General features: G+C 39.5%; 1 long non-coding RNA gene across 5 annotated transcripts in view; it reads left to right on the forward strand.

Moving 5' to 3' along the window:
* The window catches only part of LOC107196203, a 12,007-nt gene extending 7,638 nt beyond the window's left edge, over positions 1–4,369 (forward strand). For 3 of the 5 annotated variants that reach the window (XR_001517574.2, XR_001517573.2, XR_003048538.1), the window contains 2 exons: positions 911–1,097; positions 2,981–4,369. This is a non-coding gene — a long non-coding RNA (uncharacterized LOC107196203). Of the gene's footprint in view, positions 1–896; positions 1,098–2,041 lie in introns of all 5 variants that reach the window. The other 2 variants (XR_003048539.1, XR_003048540.1) reach the window with 2 other exon arrangements.
* The last annotated feature ends 8,529 nt before the right edge of the window (positions 4,370–12,898 follow it).

Raw genomic sequence — 12,898 nt, forward strand, 5'->3', positions numbered from 1 at the left:
CTGGGCATTTCTCCCACCCTCTTTCCCGCCCTCTGAAAGAGCTGGTTCTGATGCAGCTCTAACCTCCTGTTGCCATTTTGGAATTCTGGCTCAGAGTTGCCAGATCTTCTAATTTTTCTTTTAAGAGAAGCCAGAAATCAAGATTTAATTTGTGAAAACCACAAATTCAAGTGTTTTAAAGAACACAATTGGACCAAATACTTACATGAGCTACATCTGACCTAACGTTTGTAACTGTTGCCTTAAATCCTTCTCGCGTATCTAATGGAATGCTTCAGTTTTCTTATTATTTCACATGCCTTTCTATCCCACTACTAAAATTTTCGTAAGGACAGGGAATATGCTTCTGTCCTTCTTATCCACAGCATCTAACACAATGTCTGCTATATAACAAAGACTTAATCATTACTTGTTAAATGAATAAAATAATGATCTGCAAAGAATAAGGCCAGAATTTTTTAAAATTGAAAACAGAAAATATACTTTATAAATACATAATCAATGGATATATTTTTTCAATGGATATTTTAAATGAGAAAAAGTATACATAGAGAGATATTTATAAAGCAATCAAATTATAATCCTGACCAAAAGAAAAACAAATCCAATAGAAAAGGGAAAATTTATAAACCTAAATAGATTCCCAAAGTCCCTTCCCATTACTGTGGGAGAAACACATGAAGTTCTGCTGCCTGCTTATTTATTTAGAGTCTTTCAGGGGAAAATAAGGGGAGGCAGAAAGTAAATAAGTTGAGGAAAAAGTTCATTCTATACTGATTCTGAAAGACTGCTTAAGATCAAATGTAAACCTGTGCTGACTCATTTCTGTAGCTCACATATGATGGAATGTGTATGCATAAATCCAGTCCAGTGTCCTTCCCTTCATTGTCGAGTAGCTTTCTTTCTACAGAGCTTTACTGTCATCTCCTTGTTTAACATCTTCCTGACCATCCACACACACCCCCTCCTCTGCGACCGTAAAGCCACTGTGTGTGCTTGTGTCAGAGTACCCATCACCCTGGCCTACCTGTGTCTACACCAGCCTGGGACCTCCTTGAGACTGGAATCATATCTAAGTTATCCATGTCCAGCACTTAGTAAGTACTCAATGTTTGCAGAATGGATGAATGATATGTCCTCTATGTTATGAAGCATATTGTTATCTCCTGAGCTTCAGGATAGTCAGTTCAACTTAATAACTATGTGCCAGACATTGTTCTTGGGATACATCAATGAATAACACAAACAGTTTCCTACTCTGGTGGAAACACATCCTAGTAGAGGGGGAGAGAAAATAAACAATAGACATAAATTAATTATATATTCATTAGAGGTGATTGAGTGTTATGGGGGAAAAAAGTAGAGCAGAATAAGGAGCTCAAGAGTTCAGAACGGTGGAGGGCTGCAGATTTTAAATAGAAGGCTCAGGGGAGCTCATATGAGAAAGGTGGCATCTGAGCAGAGTCTTGCAAAGTTGAGGGAGTTGCAAAGCTGATGTCAGGAGAAAGTGGTCAGGAGAAAGTGACCAGTGCAAAGGCTCCAGGCGAGACTGTGCCTGGTAGAGGCCAGTGTGGTGGAGGGAAGGGAGCAAAGAGGAGATCATTAGGAGAGGAGGCCAGGCAGGACCACATTTTGCAGAGCTTTAGGTGTCATTGTAAAGACATCAGTTTTTATTCTGAGTGAATCAGGAAGTCATTGCAGCAATCCAGTGAGATCAAAGATAGATTTTATCAATATGAATTAACTGAAATTTGCTTAGAATTTTATAGTGAGTGGTTGATCATGTGATGATTCTTTTTATTATCAGGTTTCTTAGGGAAAAAATCTTGCCAAATATAGCTGATATTTTTTAAAAATAATTCCTTTTCTCCATGATCATGGATGATCACATCTTTGTCTGTGCTGACTTATTTTCAGTCCACCTGACTTATTTCTCCTTTTTTTGCACTACATCGTAAGGTCTCATATGAATGGTCATATCAACCATTTGGGAAATAGTCATTTCCCATTAATTAAAATTGTGTGTTTTTATCCCATTAAGGCGTCCTTCGTCTACATGCTGTATGCAGGTTACTCTGCTAGCTTCAGTAGCCGCTGAAGTGAACAAGATCTTTTTACCACAATAAGAAGTTTATACTCAATATGCAAACTGATAATTACAAAACAGCAGGAAAAAATGCCATTAGGCAGAGGTCTGTGCCTGGCACCATGCAGGTCTGATGGGGCAAAGCTAATTCTGTGCATGTTAGGAAAGCCGAGTCTTGTGGACTGTCTCTCATCCTCTCAACTCACCTTTTACACCAGCTATTGCAATGGCAACTAGCTTCCCAATAGTGTAACCTGACAGCACCGTGCAGCTCTCATTGTCTGCACGAGGGCTTCCCCATAAGGTAACCGATGATCAGTGGGAAGCAGGAACTAATGAATAAATGCCCCGGTCTTCCAACTCACAGCTAACAACTCTGAATTGCATCCTACGTAGTTCTTCAAAGGATTCCTGTAGGATGGAGTCTCAGTTGGCCACAAGAAGGGAACAAAGCAATAACTTACTCTTATATTGACTTTCCTTCACTGTTATAATCATTCCAGACATCCTTCATAATCCTTGGGTCTACTTCCCCCCAAATTCTCTGTATTCAAGGCCTGGTCTTAATCCCTTCTTTCCTGGGAAAGCCCAATCTAAGACCTGGGTTCTGAAAGCTGAGCATGAATCTTCCAAGTGTGGAAATAGGGAAAGCGCATTCCAGTCACAAGAAAAAGCCGGAGCCAAGATAAGGAGGTATGAAGAATGAAAGTTGTATTTAGGGATTTGCAGTAAACTGCTGTAAATGAACCAGAAGGTGTATGGAGATTGTGAGGAGGAGGAAATTACTAGAGGGAAGTTTTGTTGATTGAGAAATACTTATCATACATGCTAAGCTGAAAATATTGAAAACTGTTTCCCCAAAGTTTTGTTTGTTTTTTTGTTTTTCATCATAAGCGTCTATATTGTGCTTCATCTCTGAGAAAGCAATGGCCCATAGACTGGAGAATAACTTTGAACCCATACAATCAAGACAAAATTGAATATTTGGGTGAAAGACCAAATTCCGGAAAACAAAACTGCTTTTATGCATATTATCTGCAGGTGTGTAAATCAAATTTATAACCATCTATTATGACTGAAAGAGAGGGATCCTGAAAAATTTCAAGGAAGAAAAGTAAATGGAAATGAATTGTGTAATATCTATTATTATTAATTAAAGTTACATAAAATAGCAGTGTATTTCATTGTCTTATTATTATGAACAAAAAATATGCGCTTTTGTGTAATTACTCCTACCTTATTTACCCTTATTTAACAATTAGGACTTAAGTTTTTCAGCTACAAATACTCTTCCTGGGAGGCATGGTACATTTAGGTCTAAGAGGGAATTTTGGACCTCCTTTTTTATTTAAGTACTGTCTATGTTCTATCTTATATAACATCTAAAATATTTCATCAAATCTGGGCTTCTTTGTAATGGATAGACAGTTATTTCATTATTTTTTATGACACTAAGAAAAAATGGTGTTAATTACATTTTGACATATTGTTAAAGTGTAAGTTGCATCCCGATATCGGGGGTTTGTGAAACTATACAACTTAAAATTGATGCTTGCAATTTCATGTCCCCTACCTAACTGTGAGCTATGGGGGCGGGGAGGAATTTGAATTGTTCAACTTTGACTCTTTCTAATACTTGGTATAATTCCTGGCATATGTATGGTTGATATGTACTCAACAAATATTTGCTGAACTGAGCAGATCTCTACCTATCTTTACCCATTTTGACATAGCTTTAATAACCTACTTCAGAGACCAAAGGGACGGTTGCCGGAGGGGAGGACAGTAAGAAGATGGGTGAAAAGGTAAAGGGGAACATAGTCAATAATATTGTGATAAGTTTGCACAGTGACTGACGGTTACTAGAGTTAGTGGAGTGATGACATTGTAAGGTATAAAAATGTTAAATCGCTATACTGTACACCTGAAACTAATATAACTAATATAATATATATAAACTATACTAAAATAATATAAAATAAAAGCCTACTTCAAACAGGACATTTCATAGGATGAGAATTTCATCATCCATCTCAGAAACCTGCAGAGTACAATGAAACAGACCTACTACTATTCAGCATCAAAAAAAAATATCATATTACCATCTTTTTGTTTATGCCGACTCAAGAACTTAAAGTGTATGAAGATTTTCCACAATCTGTTTTATGTATTTTTGTCTCCATGCCACAAATCATATTCTCTCACCTTTATAAGAAAGCCAAGGACCTCTTAAAACAAATCTTTGTTTAAATAAATGTGGTAGTAAAAATAATTTTGAAAGTACAGCTATTGTGTTACTTATTTACTTGCGAGGGTATGTTTGCGAGGTCACATGCTGTCCCAAACTCTTCTAACCCTTTGAAAGGATTTACTTTGAAAGAAAAAAATTGGACATCAGGAATTATTTATATACATTTTCTGTGGTTTTTATTTAAGACAGGAAGGGATTTTTCAAGGCTTTCCACGCTTTTATTTGATTTAATTTCATGCTCACTGGAGCCCATTTCCATCACAGTCACCGACACCTTGAACTTGCTGTGATTTTCCTCCATTAAGCAGCCCAGATGATATTCAGTAAGATTCTTGGCCTCTAAGCCTTATGTCTTGGAACACAGACCTCACTGCATTAGTAAAGATTCCGGGGCATTCTTCTGACTAATCCGACTAAGCTTTTTAAAATATACTATGACCGCTAGGATTTTTCAGCCTTAGTCTGGATCTGGCATAAAAGGAACCAGAGACCTTGGAAGACTCAGATGCCTGGGATGCAGTGGTTACACTTCATTAGCTCCAGAGCGAGGGCTCCCTTCCCCCTTCCCCTTTTTGTCTACACCTCCCCATCCTGGCCTGGGACCTAGACTACCTGCATCTCTGAATGGCAACACAGAGTCACGGAGGAGCTTCCCAGGAGAGTAGACACATGCACACACAGGCGCGTGCACACACACACTCTCCTGCTGCAGGAGTTTCATTTTTATTTCTATTTTGTCTGCTCATGGCTTATCCTAATTTAAGAGCTTAGGTGGAGTCTCTGAATGGAAAAGGTGATATTTGCTGGAGTGAATAGTGAAGGGTGGAGTGGAAAATGAACAGGAAGAAATTCTGGTTTTGTATTAACTAGCAGGATATGTGTGAAGGGTCCTTGTCCTTACTGAGTCTCAGTTTCCTTATCTGTAATGGTGGGTAAGGATCCTCACAGGGCTGTTGGAAGGATGAAATGATATAAAACAAAATGAAATAAAGTGGAAAGGCCTAGCCCAGGGTCTGGCTCATGGTAGGTACCTAACAAATATTACTGCCTCAGGCAATAGTTGTTCTTGGCTACTCTGCACTCCATACACACTCCGTCTGGTTTTGACCATAACACCTGCTATAGGTCTTTGTTCAAAACAGCCCCTCCCTCAAATAAACTGGAGCCCTGCAAGGTGTGGCTAAGAATGACACTGGGGACCAGGCCTTTGCTGCCGTCTGGGAGGAGAGTTCTATGACTCCTGGTCATCGTGGCCCTTTGCTGTCAGGTACAGCCTCAGATAAATACCATGATCTTGCTGCTCACTTTATAGCTGAGATCATGTGACCCTGCCCCCATCCTCCCCACTAAATGAGTAAGGCAGACAGACTTAAAGCTGCAGAATGGTTTAAAAAAAAAATCTGGGGTCTAAGAATTTCCCTTCAGGTTGTGCAATCACACAAGAACGATTTAAGAGAAAAAACACACTCATTTCTGTTCCCAGCAAACACAAGCAGCTAATGTTTTGCTGGTCTGGCTTTCTTGAAAAAATCTTTACTTACAGAAGGATCCATTACCCAGAGAGAGTATCTGTGTCGGGAATGTGCATTGGGAGAGTGACTGGCAGCAGCTCTGGAGTTCAGACAGCTGAGAGCTCGAATGCCTGCTCTGATGTATGCTTGCCTTCTGAGAGAGGCCCAGGCTTTTGAGGTGCCTTTGCTATATGGGCCATGCTCCACCTGAGGACTTGGAAACATGGAAATCAGTTTCATGTATTTTTTCCATTCCCTTTAGACCATATATCCCAGAGAAAAAGTAAGATCTCTGCTTATTACCCCTTGTCTTCTGTCTCTTTAAATTTTCCCTCAGCTTTTTCTCTGACCCTTTCTCCATCTTTTCCCCACCCTCACTCTTTGGGTAAAATCTGAAGCAGTGTCAACTTGGCATAGCTTTCTGTCTTCATCTCTTGTGAGCTGTGTGACCTGGAGCAAGTCACTTAACTTTGAATCTTTTGTTTTATATATCTAGAAAATGGGGGAAACAGTTTTCACTTATCAAAGGATTTGTAAATTTATTTATTAATTAGATATCTAGTAAACACCTTTGCCTGCTAGGCCCTGGACTGAAGATTCAGGAGATGTGGATACAGGGGTGATTAAAATGTGCGGTCCCTACCTGCTGAGTAATCACAGTGGAGCAGAGAATAATACTCATCTCATAGTGTTGTTTCAAGAATTATTTAATTGTTTCAAGAATTATTTATTTAAAATAATGAGTTAAAGTAGTTTGTGAGTTAAATAATTCATTATGGAAAGTAAGGTATTAATATTTCTGTTTTTCTGTTAGTATCTTCTAAAAGGCTTAATTGATACCATTGAAATAGCTCTCTTGGGCTGACCTAGACTTTCAGATTGTAAGATGAAATCCTATGGGAACTCCTGAGATGAGGAGCACCACATGGCCATTATCTTAAGTATAACAGACATTTGACTTCTGCAGAGAACTTAAACATGGCAGAAGTGTCTCTCTTTCTCATGTAAGGAGCCATGCATTGGCAGACCAGGGCTGGTGTGACAGCTACCCTCTAGGTTGTAGGTCTCTAAAGTGTTGCCCTCCTTGGGATGATCAAGGTGGCTGCCAGCGTTGCAGCTGAATGTCAGCCAGCAAGGCAGAGGTAGAGGTTAAGTGGAGGGCATGCCCCTTTCCTCTGAGAACTTGCTTACTTCCCTCTGTTTATGAGCCAATATTTAGAATTAGGTGACTCCCCCTACCTTCAGGGGAGGCTGGGAAATGAAGTATTTATCCTGGGCATCTGTCACACCCCATGTCAAATTTATCAAATATGTCCAGAATCTATCCCCTTCTCATTGTTTCACTGCTTTCACTATGGTCCAAGCCACCATCACTTTCCTTTGGATGACTGTAGTAGCTGCCTATCTGGTTTCCCTGCTTCTTCTCTTGCCCTCCTCCAAAATCTTCACTCAGCACAGAACAATTCTTTTACATGACAGATTTTTAACTCTTCTACTCAGAACCCTCCAATGGCTTGTGGATGCTCTCCAGGATGGGACTCCTGCTACCTGGGACTTCCTCCCCTTCACCTTTGCTCATTCTAGCCACACTTGCTCCCTTAATGGTCCTCAAGATTCCAGACATAGTCTTGTGTGGGGCTTTTTTACTGGCCATTCTCTAGTCCCATGGCTTATTCCCTCATCTTTTTCAAATTTTTGCTGGAAGTTCACCTTCTCATGAGGTCTACCATGGCTACCCTATTTAAAATTGCAAACTCTATTTCCTTCTTCTATAATCTGCATCATATTGTTCTGCATTTTTCATATTAGCTACATTTCTCTAACATATGGTATACATATTTACTATCTTTACTGTTCTTTGTGTATCTTCCTTTGCTCCATGGGAGCTCCATGAAGGCAAGGATTTTAATCTTTTTTCTTTTTTTCTTAACTGATACATCCCAGCACTTAGAACAGTGCCTAGTACCTAATCAATATTCAATAAACATTTGTCAAATATAAGCTTAAATAAAGAGATGGAGTTTCACCCAGTTCTGATGATACTGTTCAAGTGCTGGATCTCTTGTGCCTGAAGTAAGATCAAATCTAGACCTTACAGTTCCACAGGTCAATAAATTCCTTTTTGCTTATTTACTTAAGAAAAATTGTTTATTTGACTAAATCAGTCAGAACTGGGTTTTTGTTATTTGCATGAAAAGAGCCCTGGCTTCCATAGGGAGCTAATATAAATTGAGAAATCATGGACGACCTCCCTGAAGAAGTGGCATATAAGCTGACTCTTGAAGAATGAGTGGGAACTGGCCAAACCGAGATCAGGGAAGGGAATGGGCAGCACAGGGAGAGTATCCCAGGATGGTAAGTGATGGGAGCCCCAAGGCAGACAGGAAATGAAAGCTGTCTGTTGAGACTGAAATATGATAAATGCTGTGGACAATGGCATGTGATGAAGCCAAGATGTGGACTGAGGCCAGATCACGGGGGCCTTGGAAGGGTCAGGGAGGGTTTTTCATGATATTTGAGAACAATGGAAAGCCATTTATGGGTTTTAAGCAGAAAAGTGACATGATCTAGCATATTTTTCTAACAGATCGCTTTGAGTATTGGATGGTTAATGGATTGTGGGATGTGTGTGTGTGTGTGTGTGTGTGTGTGTGTGCACGCGTGCGCATGTTGTGGGGGGAGTATTGTGAGAATGGGGGAGATCAGGGATCCAGATGGGAAATGATAACTGTTTAGACATGAATAGTGGCAATAGAAAAGTAGATGAAATTGAGATCTATTTTGGAGATATAATCAACAGGATTTGGTGACAGATTGGCTGTGGGGGTGAGACAGAGGAGGCATCAAGAATAACTCCTAAGTTTTTGGCTTGAGCAATGCAAGGGATGCAAGTGCTGTTTGCGGAGATGTGGAAGACTGATGCAGGAGCAGACTGAGGAAGAAGGCCATAGTCAGAGGCAGCTCGGCCTGCTCCAAGATGCTTCTTGACAGAGTATTGGCGACATTTTCTACCATAGTTAGGCATTGATATATCTTGAATATGTTGGACAAGCAATTTATTGTGGCATATTAAAATTTCTTTTCTGTGAGGGAAAAGTAAGGACAGTACTGTATTTGCTCTATTTTCCTCTGCAGATAATGTGGTTGTAGCAAATTTCCTCAATGAGAGAACATGGCCCCAGCTAACAGCGAGCTGTGCCGTGTGGGATCATCGTGTTGAGGGCAGCGATTGCCCTTGGAGGTGTATTCAGGGAGTGGTTAGAGTACTCCTTTGCTGGGAATTGGAGTAGATAGTCTTTGTGGTCTTTCCAATTTTGGGGTTCTGCGATTCAGCCAATGAGAAAGATAACAGAAAGCTAAAGCTGGAAAGGGTGGAAGAGAACCCTGCGATGAAGAATATCTAAGTAATCCCTGAGAATTCATTCATGTCCTCAAAGTAAGGAATTTATTCTTTCAGGCAACCTGGATTTCTGAGCCACCTCCATAGGCTTATTGCCTTCCCAGTATTAAAATGTGAATACACAAATGAGGGTTAAAGTTTTGCAGTAGTATAACATCTTTGGAGTCTAAATTAAGGATGAGGGCAAGGAAGAACATGAAGTTTGGAACTTAAAAGTGGGAGTTGTAAAGACAGACTGACTGAAATTTGAATACCTACTCTGTCGTGTGCCAGCTGTGTGATCTTTAACAAATGACTTAACCTCTCTGTGCCTAATTTTTCCCTTACGTAAAACAGAGGACTTTATAGTTTCTGCCCCGTATGAGTGTTTTGAGGACCGACTGAAATCATGGATCTTGGCATAGAGTAAGTGTTCAATAAATGTTAACCTGTGATTACTTGGAGCATGTATGAGCTATTTTATAAACATAGAAAATATAGAAAAGTTTGGGAAAAGTTTTCATCATTTAGAGAGAAGTAATGTTTAAAACCACTTTTCTATGTATTTTTTTTTTTGTTCTGTACCTTGGTATTAGATAGTTCTGATTGTGTTGAATTTTGTCGCTGTCTTAGTCTACTTGGGCTACTATAACAAAATACCATAGACTGTGGTTTAAACAATAGACATTTATTTCTCACAGTTCTGGAAAGGACTTGAGAGTAATTCGCTTATGTCCAGCACCTAGCACAGGTCCTAGTTCAGAGAAGACTCCTAATGAAGACATGCTGAATGAATGACTAGATGAATGGATGGATGGATGAATGAACGAATTATTTGAATGAATTCAAATAATTATGAAGAGGGAGAAAACTGCCATATCTGTCATTTTAACAGAATTTCCATTCTCCTTCCATGTCCTGAGCAGCAAGAATGATTGGAAGCAATACAACAGTAACTAAAATAATAATAAAGGCCCAGCAGAATTTAATAAAGCAGATGCATATTGTTGGTTTCCCAGGGGTTGAGGAGATTAGAAGTCATGTTTGAGTCATGTACAGGATATGACGGCTGTCTCCAGGCCTTTGTTTGTCAGCCTGGCTGTGGTATAAAGTTTTTGTCTTGATCTTTGTGAGAAGTAATATGAGGAAACCATCAGAAGTGTCAAGAGAAAACCAGCCACTTATCAACATAATTATAATTGCTTTAGCTTGTTTGTAAGTTAAAAGAAATTAAACATATTATTAGCAATATGGACGAGAGTTCCATAGCAGCAAGGGTACAGGGCACGTTAGAAACCTGCCTCATTCCTAATCATTTACCCTACTGAAGGTCAGAGCTGAAAGGGAGCTTGGAGTTTCTCTGAGATGCCAGGTCTAAAGCTCCCCACTGTTGGTTCTAACCAGTTGAATCAAAGAAGGAGATCAAAATATTATATCTGGATTAGAGAAAGTAGCCTCAACCTGAAGCCAAATTGGTTTCTTCTTTCTGCCCATCCAGTCACAGGCAAGATCAGTGAGACGATCAGCCCTTCCCCCCAAGGAACAACCACTCACCTCAGAAGGCAGAAGGAGAATGCTAACAGGTTGCAAAATGGGAAAAAAGGGCAGGCTACGCGGGAATAGCAATCTGGAATACCCTAACCCTCGACAGTACAGGATCGTAGACTAATGGAGGTTAAACTATTGACAACCAACCAATCATTAATAATTTAGTGAGGAGTAGACCAGAAATTTTACTCTAGAAGAATGTTCTGGTTATCCACTGCTGCTTAACACCACCAAAATGGAGTGGCTAACGTAGCACTATAGTATTTTCTCTTATAGTTCTGTCTTTTGGCAGGCTTAACTGGGTGTTTTTGCTCAGGGCCTTTCAGGTGGTTATCATCAGAGTTGATAGCTGGCACTGGAGTCATCTGAAGACTTCTTCACTCATGTCTGACAGGGGCTGGAATGACTGATCCAGCTGGGGACTAGCCGAGCATTTCTTCTCCAATGTCTTCTCTCCTTTTCTAGCTTGGGTTTCCTCACGGCATGGAAGATGTGCAGTAATCAGATACTTACTTGGCAGATGGCTTCCCCCACTGTAAGCTTTCCAAGAGCCCCAGGTGAAACCTGCAAGGTTTCTTAGGACCTAGCTTTGCAATTCCTAGAACATGACTTTTGGTATATTCTATGGTCAAAAAAGTAACTAAGCCCAGCTCACATTCAAAGGGAAGAGAATTAGACCCGGCCTCTCAGTGAAAGGAACAGCAAAAGATATGGGGCTATCTTTAATTTACTTCACAGAGATTCCTTCATGGAAACATGAGGACGGGGAGATAGCGGTTAATAATTATTGAAATACTTTATGTCAAGGACACAAATATCACTGCTGATTCTCACACAAATCCTAGAAGATATAGGTGTTATTATGCTCATTTTACTAGTGAGGAAGCTGAGGCCCAGAGATTAAGTGACTTGTTGGTCAATATATGGCAGCATTAAAAATCAAACTCAATTATTCCTGAATCCAAAGTTTTTGTTCTTTCTGCTACGCTACACTATCATTCATCTATGATGACTCTTATTTTATGGAGGAGAAAATTGAGGGCAACTTAAATGCCTGTGAACAGGTCAGTTTTAAAATAATCACTTTTACGACAGTTTCACTGGCCCAATATTTGCTCTTGTTTAATATTTAATGAGTTGGTATTGAGCAAAACCTATACTCTACTTTTTGGAATGCACTATAAGGTGGGAAAGACTGCTTTCAAGCAAGAGCGTATCAAGAGGGCTTTCCCAACAGCAGAACCAAGGAGAAGAGCCCACCATGTCCCACATTGCTGGAGGATAGGATTTCACTATGCTCCCAGGGTTCCCACTTAGAACCATAAGTTTCTCACACTCCATCCTAGAATCAAATTCAAAGTCCTTGTGTTTAATAAAGTTTTACATCAGTGGTTCTTAACTCTACAACACTCACTTTTAATAATAAGCAATTTAAACACCTCTTTAAAAATCCTGAAATGGAAATCATACCACTGACCCATAAAGCTCAAATACAACCATAAAGGAGAAATAAAAGGAAGATATCTATAATACAAGGATATGTATTTTAACAAGTAGATGCTTGAACACATCTGCTTTATAAGAGGCACACTAGAAGTGGTTCTCAAACTGATTAAGGACAGTTTTTTTAAATTATCTAATACAGACTAATTCTTTTATAAAATATAATAACACTGTTGCTATAATGTTCAATTGCTATAAAGGTTCCCAAAAGGTGACTCTCACATTTTTTACTTAACCAACAAAGGATTGGTAACAGTTTGTAGATGAGCTCTCCTCTGTGGATCTCATTTTCAGTAGTACTGCATTAGATCAATTAATGTTCACAACAACTCTATCAGGTAAGTATTGTCCAGGGTCCCCATTTTACAAGTGAGGAGATTGAGGTACTAAGGAGTTAAGTAATTTACCCAGAGCTCAGATTCAGACCCAGGTGTTTTGATACATGGCCAGTGCAGGACACTACCGTCCTGACTATTACAGATATGGAAGAGGATTTAGTACCCCTGGGGCATGCACAATCTATTGGAAAAAACAAACAGATAACAGGTTAATTATTTTTTATCTTGATAAAATTTTTACCATCAAGTAAAAATTTAGGGGCAAAACTATGACCCTAGTGA

The sequence above is a fragment of the Pteropus alecto genome, unplaced genomic scaffold, assembly GCF_000325575.1.
Source record: "Pteropus alecto unplaced genomic scaffold, ASM32557v1 scaffold25, whole genome shotgun sequence".
NCBI classification, from domain to species: Eukaryota; Metazoa; Chordata; class Mammalia; order Chiroptera; family Pteropodidae; genus Pteropus; species Pteropus alecto.